The sequence below is a fragment of the Meriones unguiculatus genome, chromosome 18, assembly GCF_030254825.1.
Source record: "Meriones unguiculatus strain TT.TT164.6M chromosome 18, Bangor_MerUng_6.1, whole genome shotgun sequence".
NCBI lineage: Eukaryota > Metazoa > Chordata > Mammalia > Rodentia > Muridae > Meriones > Meriones unguiculatus.
The window spans coordinates 74,728,039-74,756,031 of record NC_083365.1 but is presented as its reverse complement, the minus strand read 5'-3'; the positions used below and the strand labels follow the sequence as shown (position 1 = coordinate 74,756,031).

The window sequence follows — 27,993 nt, the reverse complement described above, 5'->3', positions numbered from 1 at the left end:
CAGGAAAAGAGAGAGACCCTATTCATTGAGACAAGCTATCTCACTAACCCCGGAACTCACCATTTCAGCTAGCCTGAGTGGCCAGAAAGGCCCCGGGGTTCTCCAGCCTCTGACTCCCAGTGCAGGGATACAGGGGCACACCTCCACAACTGGCTTTTTACACAGGTGCTGGAGAGAAAACTTAGGTCCCCGTGCTTGCACGGAAAGCACTTTATCCACAGCGTCATCTCCCCAGCCTGCCTCCCCTCCTTTTATCTTCAGCAGGATTCTACAAGTGGCTGCATCCCTAGTGAGCTCTTGTGTTCTCAGGAAGCCTGGCCTCAGAAGATGCCACATTGGACTACACAGCCTATGGTTCACATGCCATATCAGCATTGATTTAGACATGGGCACATTAGCTTATGGCTAATGGGCAATAAGAGAAAGGGGTTAAGAAGCTCTTGTTGCTGGAAAGAATTGTTCTTATAGACCAAAAAGATATGTAAGGCAAAGGTCTCTTTTCCACACTCAGATATTATGATAATACGACATGTAGAGTTACGAAGACTTCTTGAACCCCGAAGAAAAGCTGGCACATAGTTAAAGCCAACACACCAAGTGTAGAAGCAAAGAGAAGAAAGAGCTCACAATCTTGCAGCGCCTGCTTCCTGACTCCTGCCACATGTGATGGTTCGAGTCGCTTACTGTTTGAAGCAGGTAAATCAGCAATTCCATGTTCAACGTCCAAAAAGATTCTGACAGACTTGCCATCTGGTAAGGATAACGTCCGAGAGAAAGGAATTACTCCAGGAGAGATGAATACCTGGAGGCAAACAGAGAGAGTGAGGAGTTGGCTGAGTCGCAAGCACACCCAAAGCAGACCACAGTGGGGCACCTTGGCCCCAAACCTCTGTGTTTGGTCTTGGAGAGTGCAATGAATGTTGGGGTTTCTAAGTAGATGCTGGCTTGGCTCCTTTGTCCTTTCTTTCTTTGCTCCTCAGCTCCTATCCCCACCCCCGGGGTCTTCTATACCCCAGGCCGCCCTCAGCTCACTATGGAGTCAAGGATGACCTTGAACTCCTAATCCTCCTAATCCTTTATGCTGGCTAGTCTTACATCAACTTTACACAAGCTAGAGTTATCTGAAAGAACCTCAACTGAGAAAAGGCCTCCATAAGATCCAGATGTAAGGCATTTTCTTAATTAGTGGTTATGAGGGAGGGGACACACTGTGGGTGGTGCCATCCGGGGCTGAGGGTCCTGGGGTCTATTGGAAAGCAGGCTGAGCAAGCCATGAGGAGCAAGCCAGCACACAGCACCCCCCCACGGCCTCTGCATCTGCTCCTGCATGCAGGTTCCAGCCCTGTTTTTGAGTTCCTGTTTTGACTTCCTCTGATGGTCAACTGTGGAGGTGTAAGATAAACCCTTTACTTGCCACGTTGTTGCGATTATGGTGTTTCATCACAGCAACAGTCCCTAACTAAAACATTTCTGTTTCTGTCTCCTGAGTGCCGGGATTACAGCTGTGCAGCCATGCCACCACACCTGACAAACGGAGCTGGAGACAGAACCAGACCTGTGTGTGTGTAAGCAAGACTCTACTGACTGAACGACATCAATCCCGGCTTCTTAACCAACACCCCTAGAAACCTGACCTATATTCCAGCTGAGGCCCCACAGGCTCAGAAGCACTCAGTTTCCTCCCACGCAAGGACATCCACACTCTGCACATGGAAAGCAGATCACAAAGACTGAGGCAAGCTTTGGCCAAAGAAACACTCAGGGCCAAGAGAGCAGCATGAGCATTCATGTGTCAACAGACTGTTAGGAATTCCACAAAGCACACATTTTGAACTGCCTTGACTCCCTAGAGTTCAACAGGAAAGAAAGAAAGAAAGAAAAGGTAGGAAAGCCAGTGGGGTCAAAGCATCTAGCCATCAACTGATCAATTACTGTGGGTGTTACAGGCACTGGCTGCTAACAGAGTAAAATGGCTGAAAGCTTGCTGCTTCTGCGATGAACTCTCAGGGCAGGAAGGTGAGCCTTGGGGAGAGGAACAGGAAAACATCCTGGCATATTTGAAGTCTTCACAAATGCTAGGCAGTAGATGCTTGTCTCCAAGGTTCGACGGGGGCTGTGGGCATCGAGACAGCTAAGTGACTGATGGTCATCACAGCAAGCAGCAGCAGCGGCAGTGCGTGCCAGGAGGCTGTGCAGCTCTTCAGTCCCAGTCTCACTCCAAGAGAAAGACCTAGATCTGAGATCCACTGCTGAGTTCCAACTGTTTGATTTCAATGCCATCAACACAGACTGTAAAATTATGATGATAATGATGATAAATAAAAAAAAAAGTAGGTAGATAGATAGATTCAGGACTAGAGATATAACTGAGTGCCAAGGCACTCGCCTTTAATGCATGAGGCCCTGGGTTTGGTGTCCAGCACTGCAAAATTATAACAATGATGATATGCCAAAGAGAAAAAGATGTAGAGCTGGGGCTAGCAATTTAGCTGCTAGAGTGTTGCTCTAATATCTATGCACAAAGCACTGAATACACCAGCTATGTGGCCCATGTCTGCTGGAATGCTAGAACTTAAGATGTAGAGGCAGGAGGATCAGAAGTTCAAGGTCATGCTCAGTTACATAGCGTTGACTGCATGAGACCCAGACTCAAAATTTAAAAAGAAATAAAATCCAGCACATTGTCACAGAAGGTACTGCACGAGACAAGGAGGTGATTATGGCCCTTAAGACACAAATGGCTTTCACATTTTACCAGGCTGTTTAAACAGAGTGAAACCTGAGGTAGAGAAGACAGGAGGCATACAAAGCTTAAAATATCAAGTATCTAAGAAAAGAAAAAATTAGGAATCTGCTGAGAAATGTTTGCCGGTGTCTGGATTAGACTCATAGGCGTGTCTAGCCTGTGCTCTATGGGCCGCATGCACCTCAGCAGAGCTATGAATGTGCACCATACAAAATGGAAACTTTACTCAAGGCACTATGGGTGGGTGGGTGTCTCTCTCCCTCTTTCTCTCTGTCTGTCTCTCTCCCTCTCCCCCCCCCAACTTTCTCCATGTGGTGCATGTGTGTATCTGAGCTGAGCAGTTCTCAAGTGTGAACTTGGAGAGTACAAGGTCATGTTGCAATGTCAGAAGCTACCCTGAGGGGTTTCATGGACAGCCACAAATGAGGTCCTGCATTATCAGAATTCCCTGTAGAACATTTTTGGGGAAGCTGAATGTTCTTGGCTGCTAGGAGGTAACCTCAAAGTTTTTCTCCTGAGTGATCCAGGTGCTCTGATACGGGAGTCCAAGTTCATCAAGGATTTTGATTCCTTTAAATTCTCCTCTGCATTAAACCCACCCTCGGTTCAGCTCCCGCCTCCACTGTCCAAACTCCCCAAGCGCATTAGTTACTTTTCTCACCGTTGTGACCAAGCTCCTGACAAAATTCAACTTAAAAGAGGAAAGGCTGATTCTGGCACACAGAATCCATTATGGTGGGAAGACATGGCGGCAGGAGGGTGAGGCGGCTGGTCGCTGTGCACCCCAGTCAGGGAGCAGGAAGATGCTGTGCTCAGCTGTGCACCCCAGTCAGGGAGCAGAGAGATGCTGTGCTCAGCTCACCTTCTCCTTTATGTTCAGTCCAGGGCCCCAGCCCTTGGGATAAGGTCACCCACATTAGCGTGGGTCTTCCCACCGCAACGAGAGGCTTGTTTCCTAGATGATTCTAGACCCTGTCAAGTTGACAGTCAGTAGAAACCATCATACCAAGGAAATAATTCACAGCATCCAACATCCATAAGGCTGGGCCTTCCTGAAAGTGTTAGGCATGGTCATGGTCCACTACATCTCTCCCACACCACACCTCTAACTGCTCTAACCTACTAAGCAGAGAGAGAGGAGAAAGCAAACCGTTCTGAGTCACTCTCCACCTCCTCTTCCCTAAGGGTCCCGACTGGGAGTCTGCAGTCTCCCAACCCTGCAGAGGGAACCAGCCCACCTGCCCTTGTGGGAAGCCCCATGTGGGGACCAAGGATCTATTATACAGACCTTATCACTCATGAACAGGAGCTGCAAGGGCAACCAACAGATTCTGAATCCTGTTCAATAAACAATGCAAGTTTCTCAAGTCTTCCAGCTGGCCTGTGCTTCAAGCCCCAACTGACAGAGGCAGCTATTGTATCGGCTCCAAGAGGACCATTTTTAATCATCAGTGTCACTCATTATATTTGTATACCAGATTTGTACCAAAGCACAATTTAAATAATCACTTCAAAGCAATTTGCTAGATAATGATGGCGTCCTACATAATGATGAGCCCCCCCACCAAAAAAAATAGGCAAGCTATTTTGGGTGTGGGAAATTTGCCAAACTCAGCTGGCAAAGGGACCCTCAATGCCCTAGACACCTGGCCACACGCAGAATCAAGGCTGAGAAGTAGGGTGGGGCAGTACTGCCGGGGCATTCTGGATATTTTGTCTCTTCCACTTTCTTGGCAAGAGTAGTCCCCTAAGTTCTATTGAGAAAGATATAGTCTTTACTTTGGTGACAACAGCAGCATCCGAGGGATGTTTGTTTCAAGTAGTAATGAGAAGAAAAAAACAAAACAAAACAAAAAGGTCTTTTTCTTTTTCTTTTTTTTTTTTTTTTTTTTTTGAGCAATGATATCACATAGCCCAGGCTGGCCTCAAACTCATCATGTAGCTGAGGATAACCTTGGATTTCTGATCCTCCTGCCTCCACATCCTGAGTGCTTGGGATAGCAAGTATACTACCATAATTAGTTTATGCAATGCTGGGGATTGAACCCGGGCCTTGTTCATGCCAGACCAAAGTTCTATTCCACTGAGACACTTCTTCGGCCCCTACATAGTTTTGTTTGTTTTTTCTGGAGCTGAGGATTAAGCCAGGCCTTGTGCTTGGTGGAAAGCCAGCCCTCTACTACTGAGCTAAATCCTCAACCCCTGCTCTTTGTTTTATAACAGAGAGATAAATATGCTTTCTTGGTGTGATGTCCAGTTTGCTGGAGACCATGACTTTTCCAGTGGGTAGCAAAGGACAGAGGAGGCATCCAGGCAAGGGATGGTCTCACTGGTCCATGAGAAGACTCTCTGTCCCTGAACTGTAGGGAATCCAATTACTGAAGAACTCCATAGGCAGCAGTAGAACAGGGGAGGTAGCACTGCCCACCTTTTGTGGAAAAAGAAAACTTGTCAGAAACAAATACACAAAAAAGCAGACTGAGTCAAACAGGTAACTTAGACAAAGGAGCTGGGCAGAAACACGTCGGTGGACAGTTCAGGGAACTAACAAGCTGTAGCACCCATTGCTCAGTCTCAACCAAGAGTCCTCGTGGGAGAGCAGAAAACCAATGGTGTAAGACCACCTCGTGCTGTAACAGAAGTTAAGGCGCATTGACTTGTGTGTGTGTATAACTGTGTGCGTGTCGACTTCTTTCCTCAATGTTTACTAGTTTCCAGTATATACACTTTTTACTCGCTTACTTAAAACTATTCCTATTTATCTTTTTATATTATTATGGATAATGGGCTTATTTTCTTAATTTCCTTTTCAGGAACTTCAATGTTATTCTATAACTGATTTTTTGTTTGTTAAATTTTTGGGAGGCAGAAGGACACTGTAAGAAATGGGGACAAAGACATGAGGGAGGGAACTGGGGAGAAGAGATCAACCAAAGCAAAATACAAACGAGAATGACATGAAGAAATCTGTTCTTTCATAAGGTTTTTGTTCTGTTCTGTTTTAAGTGCTGAAGATGTGGCTCAGTTAACCAAGTGCTTGCCCAGCGTGCACCAGGCCCTGGGTTCTATTTCCAAAAATCCCACCAGGCAAAATGCTCCATGCCTGTAATCCCACCACTTGGGAAGCAGAAGTAAAAGGATCAGACATTCAGACATCTTCAGCCACATAGTGAGGTTGAGACCAGCCTAAAATATGTTAGACACTGTCTGGGAAGAAAAAGAAATAGCCTTCAAATTTCTTTATGATTTTTGGGGGGTCAGTAATCTGGGATGAACTCTGATGGTTCCCCATCTGATGTCATCAGAGGTCACTCATAGAGCTACAGCCCTTCCAGGCCTGACGAGGACTAGGCAATATCATCACCTCCATGTCGCCTCATTTCCCTGTCTGCAGGTTGGTACTGGTTTACCAGAGGTAGGTCCAAGAAGCAGGGTGGGCTCCGCTAAGGCTGGACAGGCTTCCTCGCAGTGCAGGCCCAGAAGGCAATGGCAGAGCGCTCCTGAGGAATGGCGCTCCACAGCTGGACTACCGAGTTCTGTGCACACCAGCACATCACAAAGGCTGTGAGGGCTCCAGGAGGAAGATGATAGACTTTATCACTCCATCCAAAGAACAAGTTTACTGAAATTGAAATTAAATTGTTTGTAATTTATCCAGACGTTATCTGCTCACTCATCTCCACAGCCTATTGGTCACCAATCCAAGAGCATCTCTGTCTGTTTCACTGAAAATCCGCTTTCATCCAGGATGAAAGCAATGTGCCCTAAATACAGCCACAGAATGCAATGACACAGAGAGTGGTTCCGGAGAGCATGAAAAACGAAAACGAAGCGTATGTACAGTCCTGATCCTCAGCTACATACACGGCATTTGATCCAAAACCTTCACAGCATCTACCAAAGTGTTTCGAACAAAGCAATCGGGTAACAGGCCTGGAGAGACAGAACACTAGGCAGTGTGCATGCCTGGCAAGCGTGAAGGCCTGAGATCAATACCAGAACACACATAAAGCAACATTGGTGTTGCTGTACACGCCTGTAATCTTAGCACTGGGGAGGAAGAGACAGGCAGATTGTGGAACACAGTCCAAGAACAGAGTCCTGGGAAGAGACAGTCCTGTGACCTCAGTTTCTTCAAAATGAATGGACTCATTCATTCTTGGGTTATGCTTTTGTACCCCTCCCAGGCGTAGAAAATATGACTTTACTCCAGATTCTTCATTAAAACTAGCTGTTGTTATTTGTCTATAGGCCTCTACCAAGGCCGCATTTCTACTGTGTACAGCCTGTCTGCACACAGCTTGCCCCTGTGATGGCACACTTCACTCACATGACTCCTCTCAACCCTCAGAGTCTAGACTGTCTGATGTTCTGAATAAAGCTGACTAGAGACTTCAGTCTGCCCGTTATCAGGCCCGTTCTCCCAGGTTCCCTTGTCTCTGGATCCATAGACAGCTGGATCCCTGGGATCTGCCAACAGCCAGCCTAGCCAACATGGTGAACTCCAGGCCTGAGAGACCTTGTGTCAATATTCCAAACCACTGCTGCCAATTGAAGGGGCTGAGCTGAGAATGACGCACTAAGAAAAGCCTGGCGGGAGCTGGAAAGATGGCCTAGCGCAGTTGCTGCTCTTCCAGAGGGCAAGCGGCCCACACCTGAGCTAATTCTAGCTGCAGGGGGATCTGTTGTCCTCTTCTGACCCCCTTGGGCACCTTCACTCACATGGGGTATGCACACAGAAATAAAATAAATCTTTAAAAAGAAAAAACAAACAGGAAAGCCAGCCAGCATTCGAAGTTCCTACACAGTGCTAACCACGGTTCAGGCCTCAAGGCCAAGTTTCTTTTTATATTTAAGCATCATATTACAAGTAAGTCACCTGCAGCATCTCATGAAAACTGATGATATCATATCATGCATATTCCTTAGTGCACTGTCCTTGAAAACACACACAGCACCTTAAGCCCGTCATCCACGTGGTGAGCCACAGGTTCAGCTACTCAACAGTACACAGGCAGACACAACTCATAAGTCAGAACTGACAAGTGAGATTTGGGTTGATTACTCGTCTCACTGTTGCACAAAGCACATGACAAAAGCAACTTAAGGAAGCAAGGGTTTGTTTTGGCTCATTTTCTAGACCACTTGAGACCTTTTTTAAATATATATCTTGGGTCTGGGAAGATAGGTCACTAGGGACGTCAGGAGAATCTGAAGGTGGGCAACACGCCGAGGGCTGTTAAGTAGTGAGTACTTGGGTAGTGAGAACACCATACATATTACCCTTCGGATTCCCAGTGCAGGCAGGAAGAACCCCAAATCTAGTGATCGCTCAGGAGACATAAAGAGCAACAGGAGGAATGAAAAGGCTAGAAGAAGTAGCTCAGTGGCAAAGTGTTTGCCTAGGATTCAGAAGATCGTAGGTTCAACCCCCGGTACCACAGTTGAGAGGAAGGAAGATCTCCTGGTATCCAGGACCAGGAAGGAGATACAGAGATTGGTTTTGGTCGCCAGCCGGCTTCTTCACCTGGGTGACTCCAAGACCGTTTGCATGAAGAGAAATTTCTATCTCTGCTGCTGAGCTGATGTCAAAAGAGTTTCCTCAGCATTTCATCCTAGCACCTTCTATCAGTTCTTCCTGATTCGCATCTCTGGCATCCATCTTCCTGCCACCGTATCTGGCATTAGACCTTTCTCCTGGAACTTCGTACCTCCACTCACTGACCTGGCAAGCCTCCCAAGCCTTCCTTCAGGTTAAATCTGAAACAGGTTAGCTTGCCACAAAAGCCACCACTATGGATCTGTTTGGGTCCAAAACTCCTGTTCTAAAATGGAAGGCCATCTTCATTCTTCAAAGCTAACCTTTCTTCTTACCCTAAACCTATAGTCCTCCAAGAAAAACAGCAACCATTTTCATCAGATAAGCTGAGCCTGCCTGCAAATGTCCAACATGGCAACTCTGCCATTCTCTCATACAAAAGGAGAGGGTCTTAGGACCCTAACAAGAGACTTCAGGTGTTCCCCCAGCCAGCATATGCAATTCTGCCCTAACCACAGTGGCCGTGGGTTTCAAGAGGTACTAGAGTCTGGGCAAAGTGAAGAGAAGCTGTGGTGCTTTGAATCAAAATGGCCCCTATAGACTCTCTATTTGAATATAGTCCCCTTGGTGGAAGTGTTTGGGAAGGATCAGGGAGGAAATGTGCCTCATTGGAGGAAATGTGTCACTGGAGGCGAGCTTTGGGGTTTCAGAGGTGCTGGTCGTTCCCCATTAGCTCTCTCTGCCACAGCCTGTGCATCGGGATGTCAGGGCTCAAGTACTGCTCTAGACCATGTCTGCCTGCCTGCCACCATGCTCCCTGCCATGATGGTCATGAAGGTCATGAATGAAGCCTCTGAAACTGAAAGCCCTGAGGAAACTCTTCCTTCTAGAAGTTGCCTTGGTCATGGTGCCTCACATAGAGACAGAGAACAGTAACTAAGACAGGACTGTGTCTAAGTGGCTCTGGGGAAGCCATGATCCAGGCTGGGTGAAGACCAGCGTGGCTACTCTGGGGTCCTCCGTGCTCCTGTCAGTAACCCCTCACCCAGGCTTCATAAATAAGACCAATAAACTCAACGGTCCCCAGGAGGAGCTCTAGTGTAACCCTACTCTACTACTTGTCACTGAGATTTTATGAGGCGGTTGTAGACATGTTTACGTCTCCCTGGGAATGAACTGTTGCACCATCTTCCTGTGTGATGACACATCCCCAAGACCATCAGGAGTCTTCGCTGTACCTAAGTGCAAAGACCCGGGCCACTTCTAGAGATCCGGATTTATTTGTTTGCAGCAGGCTGAGGGCATGGGAATATTTTTTGGTGGGGGCGGAGGGGACAATCTCAGTGTTTTTGAGACATGGTCTCACTATGTAGTGCGGGCCAGCCTAGAAGCAGGCCTTAAACCCACAGAGATCCACCTGCCTCTCCCTCCTCACTGCTGGGATTAAAGGCCTGTGCCATCATGCCCAGTGAATATGAGAATATCTTAAGAGCCCCCTTCTGAGTTCTTTCCTGCCATTCTTTCCTGCTCTGTGAAATATTTATAAACTCTGCTCCCAGCTTTTGCTCAGCTAAGTTTTCATGCCCCAAAAGTCTTTTTTAAGTCTTTGTGTGACTCTAAATGTCACGTTTTCTAAAGAAATGAAACAGTCTGATCTCCCCAAACCTGTGTGTATGTGTGTCTGTGTGTGTATGTATGTGTGTGTGTATAAAGCTTCCAAGACAACCCAGTTAATGTAATGGTTTTCCTCGTCTCTAGATTTTGATAACACTGAAGACAGAATGCATTGTAAAACCCATCTCTTGGTTCAAAAAGTGGGTGACTTCAAAGCTTTAATACCAATGTTGGGGTCTCTTAGCTGGACTACAGAACACCTTTAGTCCTAGCACTTAGGAAGCAGAGGCAAGTAAATCTCTGAGGTTGAAGCCAACCTGGTCTATAGAGTGAGTTCCAGGATAGCTAGGGCTACACAGAGAAACCCTGTCTTGGAAAAAAAAACAGATAGAGTTTCTCAAGTGGGTTAGGCTGCCTGGCCAGTAAGCCCCAAGGATATTCCTGTCTCCACCACTCTGGAACTAGGATTCCAAGCACACACTACCATACCCAACTTTTAAAAAGTGGGTTCTAGCGCTTGAACTCAGGTCCTCATGTTTGTAGTCGGTCAACCTGCCATCTCTCCAGCCCGGAAGCCTTTTACATTGAGTGTAAGATGATATGTGTTGGACCAACCAGTCTCAGTGTCAGACCATGATGGGAAATAGGACCAGTCACTGGGCTGTCATCACTCAGTCTGGTGACATGCCCAGCAAAGGTGCTCCTCTGCTTTTGACCTCATGCCTGCTTTACCACCTTCCCAGTTCCAAGCTACTTGCCATGAATTGGGGCTAAGATTCTTCCTTCAGGACAAAGAGAAATTCTCCTTTCCAAGAAAAGAAAAGGCCCCACATATATTCATAAGATTACCAGTCATTCATGTTTATTTCAAAGAGGATGTCAGAAGGAATGTGTTGTGGGACACACAAAGCTGGGTACCCAGCTCTGACCGACAGCCGACATCTCTCATGAGCACCCACTGTCAGCCATATTCCTCTGAGCCACATAGATGCTGGCTCTGACAGGAAGCTTGGCCTTGGCTTTCCTTGCATGTTTTCTCATGTTTTAACTTTTATCCCTATGAAGTTGAAATCTACACGCAAAATCTTCATTCCATAATAAAGTGAGACTTTTTTTCTAATAATTCTTGGGCCATCTGCTGCTACCTGAGGGATCTGTCCACTCTGGAGTAGTGATGGTTTCCTGCCCATTGTTAACCATAAGCTTGGAATACGCCTTACAAAGGTGGAGTTAGACATGAGAGCTGGACCAATGACCACAGAACAGATAACCCATCGGGTAGATAGAGAAGACTATGATAAAATGTAGCCTTTGGGTCACAAAGCTGGGAGATCTACAAACAATTGGTTTATTTCTTCCCCTTTTTTGTTTGTGTTTTATGACTCACTGTCACATAGCTCAGGCTGGCCTTGAACTCATAGCCAAAGATGACCTTGAACTTCTGATCCTCTTCCCTCTAGCTCCTGAGTCACCACCCGGGTGAATCCAGGTGCGCACCCCTACACTGGATGTGTATGGTGCTGAAGATGGAACTCTTCACTTAGCGCCTCCTGACTGCTAAGCAAGCACTCTACCATTCGAGCCATGCCCAGCTTCTGATTTCCTTATTTTCCAGATGAGGAAACAGAAGGCCAGAGAGGGGAAGTCACTTGCTCAGAGGTACACAGCTTGTAAGTAGAACAAGATAAACCATGATCTCATTCATCTTTTCCATTACATCATCACACTATCTTGGAGGTGGGGGGGGGAGAAAATTTCATCAACTTCCAAGGCCCCTAAAATTAGAGTGTTCTCACCTCCTTTCTGGTGAAAGCCACTCTGACCTACATATACAAATACCAGATGTTACCCTCCACAGACCTCTGTGTGGTCCTCACTAGAAAGCTAATGACAGGAGAAATGACTCAAGAAGTAAGAGCACTCATTACTCAAACATGATGGCCTGAGTTTGAATTCCCAGCACCCTCGTTAAAACAAACAAACAAACAAACAAACAAACAAACAAACAGAGCCAGGCATGGCCCCGTGTGCCTCCAATCCCCAGCATTTAGGGCAGAGACTGGGAGCTTCCTGGCCAGCCAACCTAGTGCAAATATCAAGCTTCAGGTTTAATGAGAAGATGGAGAGAGACAGACAAAGCAGGACACCTGACCTCCTCCTCCTCCTCTGTCCTCTGCATCATGAGCACACTGGCATGCACACTTGTGCACAGGATCCCATCCATATAGGATGCACAGGGAGACATGCTTACATATGCACACACCCCACAGTGAGAAGAAGAGAAGCTGATGAAAGATGATGATGATATAGTAACTAGAATCCAGGTTCTGGGTGTCTTCTGGAAATAAACAGTAAGCAAGAGGGTTTTTACAATAGTTGTTTAAAGACAATCAGAGAAAGAGAGAGAGAGAGAGAGAGAAGGAGAGAAAGGAGAGAAAGAAAGAGAATGTGTATATGAGAAAGAATGTGCATATGTGTGTGAGAGAAAGGACCTGTATGTGTGAGAGAGACAGTGTGTATGTTTGTGTGTAAGAGAGAAAGGATGTGTATGTATGTGAGAGACAGTGTGTGTGTGCTTGTGTCTTTGAGAGAGTGTGTATAAGAGAGAAAATGTGTATGGATGAGACAGAATGTGCATTATGTGTGTGAGAGAAAGGACAGGTATGTGTGAGAGAGACAGTGTGTGTGTGTGTGTGTGTGTATGAGACAGAGTGTGTGTTTGTGTGTGAGAGAGACAGAGTGTGTGTGAGAGACAGTGTGTGAGAGAGGGGGCGGGAGAGAGAACATGCATACGTGCACATGCATATTCACGTGTGTGAGGGAGGGTGTGATTTTCCACTTTGATCATATCAGGACCAAGTTCACCCTCTGCAGTCAAAACACATTCTGCTTCATCACCTTGAGCAAGTTCCTTAACTCATTTGAAGGTCAGTTTCCTCTTCGGTTAAATAAATAAGTTATCTCAGTGTGCTGCTTTGAAATTTTAATTAGATGATCCACGGAGAACATTCAGCTCAGCAGCCGGTCCATGGGAAACCCCACATGGTCTTGGGTTATTATTAACAACACGAAATATTTGGGATTTGATCTTTTTCACCAGCATCCTAGGAAACACCTACTCCAGGGTCAAAGGCATACACAGAACCGGTTCTCCCATCTGGCCTGCTGAAAACCTGGGGAGCTATAGAAAATAAAGATAAAGGGCTGAGGAGACAGCTCAGTGGGTCAAAGCACTTACCTCATGAGCTCGAGAACCCAACTTTGAATATCCAACACCAACATAAAAATCTTGGGGAGGTAGAGGCAAGGGATCACTAGCCAGCCTAGCCAAGTTGGCAATCTGAAAATTTGGTGACAGCCCCTATCTCGAAACATAAGATGGGGAGTGATTGAAAAGGGGGGTTAGCATCTTTACCACATGTACACGCATCCTCAAATACACACACACTCAGACACATACAAATAAACACAAAAACACACACTCACATGCATAAACACACATACACAATAACACATACATGCATACATAATATACACACATAAACACACACAAACACACACACATAAATGCACACACAAACACATACACATGCATACATATACACACACATGCACACACACAAGGGAATTTTGAAGGTGGTGGGATCCTGCTTGCTACAAAATAGAGCTAAAGGTCCCAAGGATTAAAGGAATCACCATTTTGTTTGCAAAGTGATGAGTTCCCATTTGTGTGTATGTTTCTTTCTGGCTGCTAGCTGGGCCCTGAGCTTGGCCGTGTGTTAAGAGACACAGCGAGCCTGAGGAAGTTGCTCTGGTGCGGAGGCAGAGTGCAGTCAGACATGTGATCAGCGTTTCCAGGCGGCTGCCCAACGGTCCTAGCAGAGAGGGTACCCTGGAAGGTCCCCATGAGTCACTGGCTCGGATCCTGTCTGTTTGCCTGGCCGTGGCAATCCCGGGGTTCTGTCACGGCCTGGTAGTGCATGCCCCGATTTGGGGAAGTAAGCCCTGGGAAACAGCAGCCCTGGGCCCAGTTTACCGTACTTCAACAGAATTTTGCCCTGAGGGCCTGGCTTCCTCCTCTCTGCAGGCTGATCCTGGCAAGTCCCCTTACACGCCAGCCTTTCCAAAGAGGAACAGCAGCTGGCTCAGTGTCAGCTTCCCCTGTCTTCCCCGGTCCTCCAACAGGGCTGCCCTGGGGCCCTGATTCCCACAGCTCCAAGATCCACTGTGCCGGCAACCTCAAGGCTGAGTTACAGAAATGGCCGCCGTGACCTGAAGCCTCCTGGAGACTTGGTTTCTCTCACAGTGAGCACTCACCTCTCCTGAGGAGAACTCAGGGTACAGACATTCCAGCTGGGGCAGGTGTGTTCACAAAGCCACAGAAGTCATGGAACCAAAGGTTGACCAAACGTTCCCACGGGCCCCACCCAAAAGTGCAGGCTACACATCTTCAGGTGACACCAGTCTTCCAAGACCAAAGTGGGTCTAAAGAGGACATGAAGGTAGAAAGGAAAAGTGTTGGGAGGTGAATAAGGAGAGTGGGGAGAAAATCAGAAGCGATGATGGGATATATGTATAAAATTATCCAGAGTAAAAGATTTTAAAGTGGGTCTGAGAAATCATTCTTGCATTTAAAATTTTAAATATTAGGTAATTCAGTCCCACCAATAAAGAAAAATAATTTGCTACATTTCTGTGTGTATATGCATATCTGTTCGTGTGTATGTGTGTGTGCGTGTGTGTGTGTGTGTGTGTGTGTGTGTGTGCAAGTAGACCCTGGGGGTCACCGACAGAGGCCTTCCTCAGTTACTCTCCACCTTATTTTTGATACAAGGCCTCTCGCTGAACCTGGAGCTCACCAACAGGCCAGGCTGACTGGTCAGTGAGCTCCCAGGAGCCTCCTGTCTCCACGATTCCTGGTGCTGGGGTTACAGACCATGCTGCCACGCCCGCCTTCTCTGTCGGTGCCAGGAATCTGGGCATGCATCCTCACGGTTACAGTTAGCTCCTTACCTAGCAAGACAGCTATCTACCCAGCCCCAAATCACTTTCTCACATTCAAATTTGTAAATACGACATGTAGCAATCACAACAACAGAGAATAATATACTATGTTTTTATAAATCTATCACCAAGATTTTGCTAAACTTTTCTTAAATCTCTGTCTCTCTCTCCTTCTCCCTCATCCTCTTTCCCTTTTCTCTCTATACCTCACCCCCTCTTTCTCTATTGCTCCCTTCATATTCCCTTTCAAAGAAATAAAAATGTCCACATGCAAGTAGAGTTTCATTTCATTTTTTTTTTTTTAATGTGTGTGTGGAACATGTGTTCAGGTGCTTTCGTGTGGAAGACAGGACAGCCCTGGGGGGTCAGTTCTCTCCTGCCACCTTGTGGGATCTGGGATTGAACTTCGGTCATCAGGCCTGCACACTAGCACCTCCATCTGCTGAACCTCCATTGCTCTTTATTAACGCAAATTTTAAACGTTTTTTTTTTTCCCCCACTGGCACACACAGAAAACAATTCCACACATTGATGAGGCACCATGTGATGTCTCGGTATAGGTGTGCACCCTGCCACTCACAGCAGATAAGCAGAGCCATCTCCCCGAACAGTGGCCATTTCTTTCTGGTAAAGGTATTGAGAAAGCAGCCATCCATGTTCTGAAATATTCAGAATATCACTGTTGCTTGTAGTCACAAGTGACAGCTTGCAGAGTTTCTTGCTTCCTCCTAACTGTAAGGCAGTGCCACCGGCCAATATTTCCCCTTCCCTGTCCCTCCCTCAACGCCGCGTGGTCTATACCTTCTCCTCCCTCCTCAGAGATCACCATGTAATCTGCCATCTTCCTATACGGTTTTTATTTTTAATAAATATGAGCCTATCAATAAAAGCATACATTATACCTGTATATATATGCACGAACGTGATAACCTTTTGACGTTGCTTTTTTAATTTGACATCATTTAAAATTTACACAGCTCTATAAAAAAGTCGGTCCTGTATATTTGTATTAACTTCTGTATAAGGTAAGAGTCAGTGCCATTACCATATCCCACAAACCACAACTCTGGGCGGCATGGTCAGCATTATTCTGTGTTTATGCTTATTTGTATGCATGCATGTGTGAGACTCATATGATGGTGCAAGGACAAAGTGTAGACCTATGCAATACATTCTCTAGGCCAAATAACCAGGGTAGACTCTCACGGAAGGAATACTTCTATTTCAATAGATATTCCAAATTGTTCTCCAAAAATACTGCACTAATTTACATTCCCACCACAGAGGTCCTTGATGCCCACAGCTCACCATCCTTGCTGTCATCAGACTTAATTAATTTTTACTGATCTGGAAGACATGAATGGTACTTGAAGATTTCAATTTGCATTCCTGTATAATTGGGAACAACTAATAATTTTTTCAAGAAAAAAAAAGTCTACATCCTCCTCATCTCTCACACTCAGTGGGGACAGGGAACACAGAGGTTGGCCATCAGCCCTGATGACAGGTTCCTGAGATCCAAGGCTGAAAGCAGGGATATTTTATTCTTGGGGTCAAGTATAAATGAGGAAGAACTGAGGGCTGAGTTCTAAAAAGAAGCCAAACACATTTGAGAAGACATGTAACACCAGCTCCAGAAGCGCAGAGATGGCCAAACTCTGAAACCAGCTGACGAACAAGGAATGATAGATAGATAGATAGATAGATAGATAGATAGATAGATAGATAGATAGATAGATAGATGGACAGATAGTATCGAAGATAAGGAGTAAAGCAAAGGCAGCTGTTTGCAGCTGGCAGCCAGGGAGGGAAGAGGTTGGAGCAGGGAGGCAGAAAAGAGGAATATATACCAAGAACCCCAGCCTGAGCCACTGTCTCTCCCCATGGCGGGCTCTGCCGGGTGACCCCAGGAACTCTGCACAAGTCTGAATGAACCCCGCTGGTGAACAGGCTGTAAAATATGGGCCACATTTGGATCCAGAGGTTTGGGGTTTTCTTCTTTTGAGAAGATAGCACTGTGCTTCGGTGCAGGCGTAACTTCTTGGGGGCGGATCATGTCTCCTCCTGCAGCTTTTATTCCAACCTTGTATGGGAAATAGTTAACAATCCTTCCCATAACACTGCTTCTCTCAGAAGCTGAACAAACCCAGGCTGATGGAGGAGTGACTTTAAGACATGTGCCCTGAAGTGCGCCTTCTGTGTGTGAAACACTGGAGCATTCTGGGAAGAACTCATTTCCTTGGGGGCACTTCAGAGTGTGGGAATCTTACATGTCTCTGAGCTCTTGCACCAGGCAAACACTGAGATGAAGAGCCATCTATCACTGTGTGTGACAGATACAGTTCTTCCTAACAGGGACAGGAAACCACTGTAACCTCAATGGACCCATAGTTTCAGAGACAACTTTCCCTTCAGCCTACTTTGCTTCAATTATGGCCAAAAGTGAAGGACAATGACCAGAGATTCTCCAGAGAGATGAGCATAGAAAAGTCTTGTAGGGGCTGGGAAGATGGTCCAGTTGGTAAAGTCCCGCCTATAAAAGCATGGGAACTTGAGTTTGATTCCCGAAATCCACATAAGAAGCCATGATGCTGTATTCATCTGTTCCCAGTGCTGGAGAAGCAGAGAACCCTGGAGTGATGGTCAACCGCCTGCTATTGAGCTCCAGGGCAGTGAGAGACCTGTCTTAACAAATAAGAGTAGTATGTTTACAGCCCTTTGAAAATCCTTATTCAGGCCACGGGCCTTGAAGCAGTAAGTGAGCCAAGCATGGATGAAAACTGTGATCAAAAAAAAAATCTCTCCTTCTTTAAGTTGTTTTCTTACAAGAGTTTGTTACAGGGACAAAAAGTGACAAACACAAGCCCCGCCAACAAGCCATTACCTCCCACCCCAAAGTATGGTTTAAGTAAAAGCTGTGATCATGCAGTTGGCATGTCATTCATGCACCGTCCAAACTCCCGTCCTTCCGAGGAGAATAGGCCTCTGGCCCTTTGGGATCACTCACCACTTTCTAAAGAATCAGTTTGAAACCAAACTAATCTTTTTAAGCATTCTTTTCCTGATAGTATTTTACCCAAACTCCAAACTTTGCTCTGATGCTCTTCCTGAAACCCAACCATGAGGTTAATGGATCTATCTATCCATCTATCCGTCTACCCGTCTATCCATCCATCCATCTATCTATCTATCTATCTATCTATCTATCTATCTATCTATCCATCTATCCATTCACCTACCCACCTATCCACCTATCCATCTATCCATCTATCCATCTACCTACCTATCTACCTATTTTTGGTTTTTCCAGACAGGTTTCTCTGTATAACCTTGGCAGTCTTGGACTCATCTTGTATACCAGGCTGGCCTCGAACTCACAGAGCTACATCTGCTTCTGCCCTCCTGAGTGCTGGGATTAAAAATGTGTGCCACTGCACCCGGTGAGGTTAATGGCTCTAAATATCCAAGTTGATGCTTGAATTTGAGCCATTCCAAGAGGGCGAGGTGAGAGCATCGTGGTTTGGAGTCAATACAGTTTTAGGGATGAAGATGCGATGAGTGGCATTTACACAAAGATCAGCTACTGCAGTGAGAAACTCGCCCCTTTGCAGCAAAGTTTTTAAAACTTCCCTAATTATAACCTTCATTCACACACTATAATGTGATGTAATGACAAACTGACAGGTCACTTACTGAATAAATATAAATTAATTTTTAAAAAGCTGAGTGTGTTGCATGACCTTGGCACTGAACAATAAAAGCCAGTTTCTATAAAAAAATAAAAATAAAAAAAAAATAAAAGCTGAGTGTGGTTGTTGATACCCACAGCCCCAACACTGGAGTCCGAGATGGGAGGACCCTGGGAGCTTGCAGGTCAGCCAGCCCACCCAAACAGCGAGCCTCTGGTCAGTGAGTGACTGTCTCAGAGCAATGAGGTACAATGTGACAAAGGAAGAAACCCTCCCCTGGCCTCCATAAACGTGCACATGGGTACACACACCCACACATTCACATGCACACATCATACATGTAGATCAGACACACACAAAAATGAAAATTATAGAACAGGTAGACGGCACCAAGGTGAACAGCACCCAAAGAATGCCACCCAAGGCTGCCTTCGCCTTCACACACAGCGAATGGCGCCTCATACACACAGACACAATTAAGTGGGTGGGTGGCTGGGTGGGTGGGTAGATGGCTCAATCAATCAATAGATAGACAGTATTTTTAAGTGCGTGATAATGCACAGTGCTCTCCTGGGAGCTAAGAATCCAGGAACCTAAGGGCTCATTTTCCTTATCTGACATTATATGAGCATAAAATGAGTTGAAGTCCTCTATCTAAAATGGACAGGATTTAATACAATTCTAGAAACGGGGACAACAATCAGGAATTATTCTGCAAACCCAAGCTTGGAGAAAGTGAATTCTCACTGTTTTGACCTTTGTAAATTATAACCAAGATGTGCCCCTCTCCCTCCATACCATCTCTTGTGTGTGTGTGTGTGTGTGTGTGTGTGTGTGTGTGTGCAGGTAGGTAGGTAAGTAGATACACTTGTGGGGAGGGGGTGTTCAAGCACAAATGTGCATGAGTATGTAGGCCGAAAAGGGATCTTGTGCCACTCTTCAACCATGTTTTTATAGACAAGGTCTTTCACTGACTCGGAACTCACAAGTAGTTCAGACTAGCTTGCCAATGATCCTCAGCGATTCTCCTGTGTCTGCTTGGGATTACTATGCCTCTCACTTGTTTTTACTTTTCCTGATGGCTTCTGGAGCACTACCTCAGGTCCTCATGCTTGTGAGCCAAACCTATTACCTGAGCCATCTCCCCAGCCCAGGATGTAGACAGTTACCTGGGTCATGAATGACAGTGTCAGCCAATTCTAATTTCTCATGGCCTTGAGATCTATCACAAAATACTTCTACCTTTGAGGTGAATTTTGGAGCCCATTTTTTCATGTATTTGCCGTGTACACCTGCACACAAGGATATCATGTTTATATAATGTTCTCAGGCACGTCCTCTGGGTAGTCCAATGCCACAAAACTATTTCATTCTTTTTAATTAGGGTTCCATGCAACCCAGGCTGCCTTTTGCCTTGTTCTATGTGGTTGACCTTGAATTCAGCCTAACATTGCTGGCTGAGAACCAGGTATAAGTATTTAGAGTTGTAAGTATTTAGAGTTGTAAGTATTTAGGTATGGTGGTGGTTAGTTTTAATTGTGAACTTGGCACATCCTCCAGTCTTCTGGGAAGACGGTCTTAGTTGGATTGTCTGGATCAAGTGGGCCTGTAGGCACATCCGTGAGGCATTATCTTGATTGCCTTCACTGACTCGGGAAAATACGACCCACAATGGGTGGCACCATTCCCTGGGTTTGGAGTCCTGGACTTCATAAGAGAGGAGAAAGCTAGCTGGGCACTAGTGAGCACACATGTGCCCACACATGCAGTTATCTTTTGCTCTTGAATATGGCTGTGCTGTGACCAGCTGCCTCTAATTCCTGCTTTAACATCCCCACAGTAATGGACTGTCACCTGGGATTTTAATCCAAAATATTGTTTTTCTCCCCTGTGTTGCTTTTTATCAGGATATTTTCTCAGAGCAGCATAAACATAACTAAAACAAGTATACACCTCACAAATCATGGTGGGAGATTCAAATAAGAGGACGTCACTGAGCAGACAGTAGCCAGGCTGAAGGACAAGGGTGACAAAGTACTTTATGATGAGCCACCTGTGGGAAGCGCAGCCACATCCACGGAAAGGAATCGTGTCACCGAAGCCCAGATAGAGCTGGAGGTTTGAAGATGGCTGTCTAGTGAGAACTGCAGAAATGGAAAGATGTGACCGATAGAACTCAGTGCAGAAAACAACTCCATCTTTAGGAGCTCATGAAACTCCATCCCTCCCAAGAGGATCTACAGGCAGTTAACAGTATCTCATGAGGCCCTACCCCATCCTGAGACTCTATAGTCAACTGATAGTTGTTGAGGATGGAAGAGACATCTGTCCTCAGTAATATAGCTACTCGTAACTTGCCCATGTTCCTGCCAATAACTTCTCACACCTGCTCCTGAAACTCCTCCCCTATGCTCTTGTAAGAAACCCTAATCCCTCACTAACCACACACAGAAGGAAGATCCACTGGGATTCAATGAGCATAGATGGGAACAGATATACAGTCGGAGTGCATATGACCCACGAACGTATATGAAAATATTATAACGAAGATCATTATTGTGAACAATTAATAAGTAATCGTTAAAAAATGTTTTAAAAATCCTCTCCTCTTAGCTTAGGTCTGCATTTGTTAAACCTTTGGCTAGAGAGCTAGGGGGTACAATCCTTGGGGTCGCCCCCCATTGGGCACTGAGCAGGGTGGTGAGATAAGAAAGCGGGTCTGGGTCTGAGGGACACTGAGTTGCTCATGGAAGCGCTCAGTGTCTCTCTGTCTGTCCGTTCCAGAGCCTCCCATTTGACTCACTGCCTCCCTGTATGTCTCAAGACTCACAACAAAATCCTCTCGGGCTCTTTCTCAAACATTTCATAAATTCGCCTGATCCAGGGTCAGTTTCCACATTTCTTAGCCTACAGTCCAGTTCAGAGTCACTTGACCCAGAGTCAGCTCAACAGGAGACTCAGCAGTAATTTGAATAAGGCCACATAGCCAGTTATGTGGACGAGGGCCTACACCAGGCTCAAGAAAAGAAAACTGCATGCTCCAGTCTAACTCAATGCTTAGGCTTTCAGAAACAGAGAACATTCTCTGCTGCTATGGAGAAGCAGCCTCTAGGGCAATCCACGCCAGAGGAGGCGGCTCTGAGGTAGGAACAGAGACCAGACAGCCCTGAGCACAACGTGCCAGGCATTATTTTAAAGGCTTCGGGGTGGTGATGGCAAGTCCTCACTTGCTGATGATGCAGAGGATTAGGTGGAGGAAGGAAGAAGCTGGGGTACCCTGCTATTAGGGCAGTGGCTGCATGGTTTTAGGAGACTTACAGCTCAGGCAGGGCTCCTCTCCCAGATCCTGAGAAAACATTCCCTCTGCCTGCCCCTTGGTCACAGCTGCCCTGGGCACTTCTCCATCCGTTACTTCCTCTGACGGTTAGTCCTGATTGTCAGATTGAATGGATCTGATAGCAACCAAAAGCACCTCTGGTCTATGAGGGTATCCAGGAAAGATTAAATAAAGAAAGGAGAGCCTCCCTCAGAGTGGGCAGAATAAGAAGACAAGAGAGGATAGGGGAGTAGGGAGGGCCTGGATCAAAATGCATTATATATATATATATATATATATATATATATATATATATATATATAGAGAGAGAGAGAGAGAGAGAGAGAGAGAGAGAGACAATGAAACCCATTATTGCATACAATTAATAGACAGACGTGAATAAAAAAATTGTTAAAAGGTTAACAAATGTTAAAGCACACAGCTTTAATGGATCTAAATTGTCTGGATCTTACTTAAAGAATTTTACTGCTTTCTCTTGGGTCCTGGTTTTCACCCCCTCCGGAATTTGAGCCTAAGACTCTTTTGATTGTTCCCTACCAAACTGAGCTCAGCAAGTTCATTCACTTGGGATCTGTAAGTAGGTTTTGCCAGCTTTGTTCCTAGTCTGGGAGAGATGTTCTTGGTGAGGTCAGGGATTCTGGGTTCAGGTGGCTTTCCCTATGACATAATACCGTACATATGTGCACAAGCTTAAATGCAGAGAGGATGGGGGAGAGACCATATCCAAGACAAGCTCATTCCCACTTATGACTCATGTTTCTCCAGATAATATTAATTGATCCCTGGAGAGGGTTGCAGCAGATAAAATGGCAGGGTGAACAAATAGGGGCTTGAGGTGACAACCCTTTTGTGAAACTAATAGACATTAAGGACCAGGAAAAGCTGGTGCCTGGCTTGACTAGAATTTAGTAGGCATTTCTTCTAGGGAAACTTTTAGGTTGTTGGTTAGTTTTATAAATATTTCTAGTTAGTTCATTTGCAGCCATGGGGTGGAACCAGCTTTAAACAGTGCTTCCATCTGAAGGAATGAACTCAGCAGAATTCCAATTCAGAGGTCTCCAATAATCCATGACCAGCCTGTCATCAGAGGAACAGGCTGTGCTTCTCAGCTTTCAGGTTGAGACTCACCTCCAAGACAGTCACACACCCAGGACCTTAATCATACGCCCATCCGGTAGTGTCCAAATAACCTTACATTAAGAGATCACCCCCCCCCATGACTGAGGAGTATGAAATTGAGCAAAAATTCTGTTAAGTGACTTGAGGAAGCGCTTGCCACATACCTTCAGGCTACTGGCCAAATAGCATGGACAGAGCAGAACCCAAGCACGAACACCCTTGCAAGTTGTGGTGGCTGATTATTAGTAAAAGTACTAGGCAGGAACAAGGGTGGATGACCCAAAAGGCATTTCAGTCTGACTCAGTGTGCAGTGTGTGTGTGTGTGTGTGTGTGTGTGTGTGTGTGTGTGTGTGTGTATGTGTACAATATGAAAGCCAAAGAATACCCAGGCTCCATGAAACGGCTTTTGAGACTCTGTCTCTCAACTGGGACCTGGAATTTACCAGGTAACTAGACTGGCCGGCTAGCGAACTGCAGGGATTCGCCTCACCCTGCCTCCACACCACTTTTCTTTCTTTTCTTTTCTTTGAGACAAGATCTTACTATGTAACTCTGGCTGTTCTAGAACTCACTCTGCAGCCTAGGGTAGCCTCAAACTCAAAGAAATCTGCCTGCCTCTGCCTTTAAATCCCAGGGCTGGGACCACAGCTGTGACACGTCTCTCCAGCAGATGGGCGGGAGACGTAGCTCAGCCACAGTGCCTGCACAGCATGAAGCGAGTTCTAGGTTTAATGCCCAGCGATTCGTAAACTAGTGAATTCACACCCTGTCAACTCAGCACTGGAATACCTGGAGTTCAAGGCCATCCTCTACTGAACAGTGAGTTCAAAGACAATCTGGGATATATGGGATCTGTCTCAAAAAGGAAAAAAGTTTCACCAAGCACATACGACATGAATTTGCAACACGCAAAATTCCTGGTGGGCAGGACTTGTGAGATGGCTCGGCGGCTAAGAGCAGCGGATGCGTGTATTAATCACCTTCCTGTGTTTGTGGTTAAGACGCCTTGACAAAAAGCAGCCACTAGGAGGAAGACTTTATTTGGGCTTATGGCTGTAGAAGGATGAGAGTCCATCTCGGCAGGGCAGCAGGGCAGCAGGGGCCTGGGAGATTACATCACAAGCACAAAATAGAGAGCAAACTGGAAGTGGGGGAGTCTCTCAAACCCTGCCCCAGTGATGAGCAAGATGGTACTTCCTAAACCTCCCCAAACACCACCTTCAACCAAGTGTTCACATAGCAAAGCCTGTAGGAGTCTGTCATTCAGACTCCACACTGCTCTAGTAGAGGGACTGGGTTTGCTTCCCAGCATCCACATCGGGAGGCTCGGAACTGTCTGTGACTCCAGTTATCAGAGGCCACCGGTCCAGTAGCCTCTTCAGGACTCCAGGTATACCAGGCACACGTGTGGTGTACCTATGTGTGTGTGCACGTGTGTGTGTGTGTGTATGTGTGTGTGTGTAAACACACATAAAAATAAATCTTTTAACGATTTTCTGATAAGGTAAGGAAGCAAAATGAAGTTCAGTAGGGAAGCAAAGTGAAGAAGAGATGGCAGAGAGTGTGGCCCCAGCATGTGGGGCTCACGTTAGACTGAGTGAGACAGAGACGGAGTGGGCAGCAGCTGCAGAAGGTCCAGCTGGCGTGTTCTTACCTGCAGGAATCCTCAGTTCACCTTTGTGGGGCCCTCTAGACGTGACAGCTCTCTATGATGTAACAAATGCCAGCAATCAAATATTAGGAGGAAAAATTCTATTTTGGAGATTTCAGTCCGCGGATCTATTCCTTTGGACCTGTGGCAACATACTGTGGGAGAGGCCAGTGGCAGGGCAAAGCCGCTAATCCTCATGGCTGGGAAATGAGTGAGAGAAGGCCGTGGACCCACTGTGTCTCCAGGGCATGCCTTCACTAACCTAAACCCCACTGGGCCCCACCTCTTTTTCTTCCTTTTTATTTTTATTTTTATTACTTACAGTTTATTCACTTTGTATCCCCCCCATACCTCCCTTGCTCCTCCCTCCCAATCCTACCTTCTCTCTTTCCCACCCATGTCCCTCTCTCAGTCCACTGATAGGGGAGGTCCTCCTCCCCTTCCCTCTGACCCTAGTCTATCAGGTCTCATCAGGACTGGCTGCATTGTCTTCCTCTGTGGCCTGGAAAGGCTGCTCTGCCCCTTGGGGGGTGGGGTGATCAAAGAGCAGACCAATCAGTTCATGTCAGACAGTCACTGTCCCCATTACTATGGAGGCCGCTTGGATGCTAAACTGCCATAGGCTACATATGTGCAGGGTCATCTCCATGAGACGTCCCTGGCTGGAGTATCAGTTTCAGAAAGACCCCTGTGCCCAGACTTTTAGGATCTGTGGCTGTCCTTGTGGAGCTCCTGTCCTCTCCAGGTCTTACTATCGTAAAGGCTCCCCCTCTCAGTATAGCCAGCCTAGGGAACCGTCCATCGCCATGCATGCTAAGTGCAGCCTAGGCCACATTTAAGCTTGAAACAGAAGCAGTAAATCCACAGAGCACCGAAGCCTCGACCTTCAGCCTCCTGTGGCCACTGAGCCCTGAAACAGGGCTAGGTCATACTGAAGTGTGACGCAGATAATATGGATATTGTAATGAATTGTATGTATGTATACTCATATATGTAATTCCTGTATGTATATGTATATATACATGTATGCTGTGTATATAATCGCTCAATTATTTTCTAGTGATTATATACAGAAATCATAGTTTAGACATATCAGTTACATTGCTAAACTACTTCCATCTACTTGGTTTTTATCAACGTGACAAGCAAATTGTTTTAAGTTATACATGTGGTTACATTCTCCCCTTCCATACTGAGGTTTGGCTTGGTGAAAGGGTCTCACATATCCCAGGCTGGCCCCAAACTCACTATGTAGCTGAGAATGACCGAATGTCTGCGCCTCCTGCCTGCAGCTCCCAAGTCTGCAGCACCACAGCTGGCTCACGTGGTTCTGGGGATGGAACCCAGGGCTTCATGAATGACATTTGCTCTCTATTAACTGAACCACATCTCCAGTCAACAGGCTAACATTTTAACTGGATTTTTTCCTCTTCATTCAGCCTTTTTACTTAAATAAACTGAAACTTATACCAGGCAATGACAATCATGAAATCATACATATGACATGCCAGCTAAGTATTGAAATAAACACATAAAAGAGTTTAGTCATGTATTACCTGCTTTCAGTTTGTGTTTGGCCAGTAGTGCATAAAACTGTGTTGTGGAAAGCATGAACGTAGTCTAACCTGCATAACACCAAGAAAGAGGAAAATGGCCCAGTCATCACTGCAATCCAAGGCCGGAGTACATAGGGCTGTGCCTTCTTCTGAGAGTCGGGTGGGGCTGGGCAGCGTGGGGCATCAGGCTGTGGGAACAGCCCACACACAAACAAGCTCCCACGTCACTCACTGGCCAGAACCGGAGATTGCGTGAGTCTCGGCCCAGAGGGCGTGGCGTCTGGGTTTCCATTCTGCCTCGACATTTCACAAGGTGGGTGCTTTCCTTAAGGGCCAGGAGGAAGTGGAGCTGTGCCTTTGAGTAACCGTGGTGCAGGTACTACAGGAAGTCCAGAAGAGCCTCCTGGAAGCTGGAGACGGATCATCCCTGCATGCTCCCTGCAGGCCGCTAGCATCCAGTCCAATGGCTCCTCCCGGCACGGAGTCCTCAGCCGCACAGACCCTCTCAGCCTTTTAATCAATGTGAGCAGCTCTCCTCCCAGTGCCAGGCTCCCTACAGGAGCCTCATCTCCCCGCTGAGATGCCTCCTGGCCTGGAGCTAGCCTAAGGAGAGCCAAAGAGAAGCTGGAAAACTGCCCTGCTGTGCCCCATGAGGAGAGCTGGGTCACTGTACCCACACCTATGCCAGAGGTGTTCTTCAGTCCCTGAGTCCATGTAAGAGACCAGGAGTGGACAGAGACTGACAGAGACCCGGATTCTCGCCCCCACTCCAACCACCATTTAAACAGGCCCTGCTATGTTTCTGCCTTTTTTTTTTTTTTTTTAATTTGGGTTTGGTTTTTGGTGGTTTTGGGTTTCTTGGTTTAGTTTTGGTTTTGGTTTTGATTTTCTTTTTGTTTTGTTTTTTGTTTTTGGAGGAGGAGGGTTTTGTTGTGATTTTGTTTGTTTTGTTTTGCTGTTTTTCAGATTTTAACTATCCCATGCTGGCCTAAAATCACTATGCAGCTGAGGACAACCCTGAATTTTCCATTCTCCTGCCTCCACCTCTTGAATGCTGGGCTCATAGGCCACCACACCTGATTCATAAGGGTCTCGGATGGAACTTGGGCTTTCTGGGTGCTGGGATTGGACTCTACCAACTGAGCACCCCACTAGCCCAGCCACTGGAAGGTCATGGAGCAATCTGGCTCACAAAGTGCTCCTGGGGTTGGGAACTTAGCACAGTTGTAGAATACTTGTCTAGCAAGGGCAAGGCCCTGGGTTTGGTCCTCAGGTCCGGGACAGGAAACTCCAGCAAGGATTCAAACTCTTCTATGTCCCACCCTGTATAAATGATAACAGGAGTGAAGAGCCATGGGCTGATGGAATGACTTCCAAATGCCAGGTGGTGCATCCTGCCCCACCATTTTTAACCACCTCAGGGGACAGAATCAGAGACATTACGTAACTACCCAAGAGCAGGGTTGTGCACTTCTAGGTAGCACTACGAGTCTTTCCTGTGCCGTGTGCCGTCCCGTCCACACCCTTATTAAAGGAAGGCAGACAGCAAGAGGCGCCACCAGGAGAGTACATGCGAAGCCGATCTAGTGCAGCTGCCCACCCGTCTCCTGAGAATGAACACAGAGGGGCGGGCAGGGCCGACACAATGGCAGCTGGCCCACTGGCTTCTTCTCGTTTGTCCCTCTTATCACCGCAGTCCCACACTCAGCAGAGTCCCTCAAGGTCATCTGCTGTGTG

At 46.4% G+C, this 27,993-nt stretch overlaps 2 long non-coding RNA genes across 3 annotated transcripts in view; both read right to left on the bottom strand.

Moving 5' to 3' along the window:
• The window catches only part of LOC110555412 (uncharacterized), a 51,149-nt gene extending 50,350 nt beyond the window's left edge, over nucleotides 1–799 (bottom strand). The window contains exon 1 of one of the 2 annotated variants that reach the window (XR_002476825.2): nucleotides 628–799. This is a non-coding gene — a long non-coding RNA (uncharacterized LOC110555412). The remainder of the gene's footprint in view (nucleotides 1–627) is intronic. The other variant, XR_009587489.1, reaches the window with a different exon arrangement.
• A 13,423-nt stretch (nucleotides 800–14,222) lies between these two features.
• On the bottom strand, nucleotides 14,223–26,503 carry LOC110555410 (uncharacterized). Its single transcript, XR_002476824.2, has 3 exons — nucleotides 26,257–26,503; nucleotides 24,704–24,755; nucleotides 14,223–14,384 (listed from the first exon to the last, which is right to left on the bottom strand). It is a non-coding gene; the product is annotated as an uncharacterized LOC110555410 (long non-coding RNA).
• Nucleotides 26,504–27,993: the final 1,490 nt, after the last annotated feature.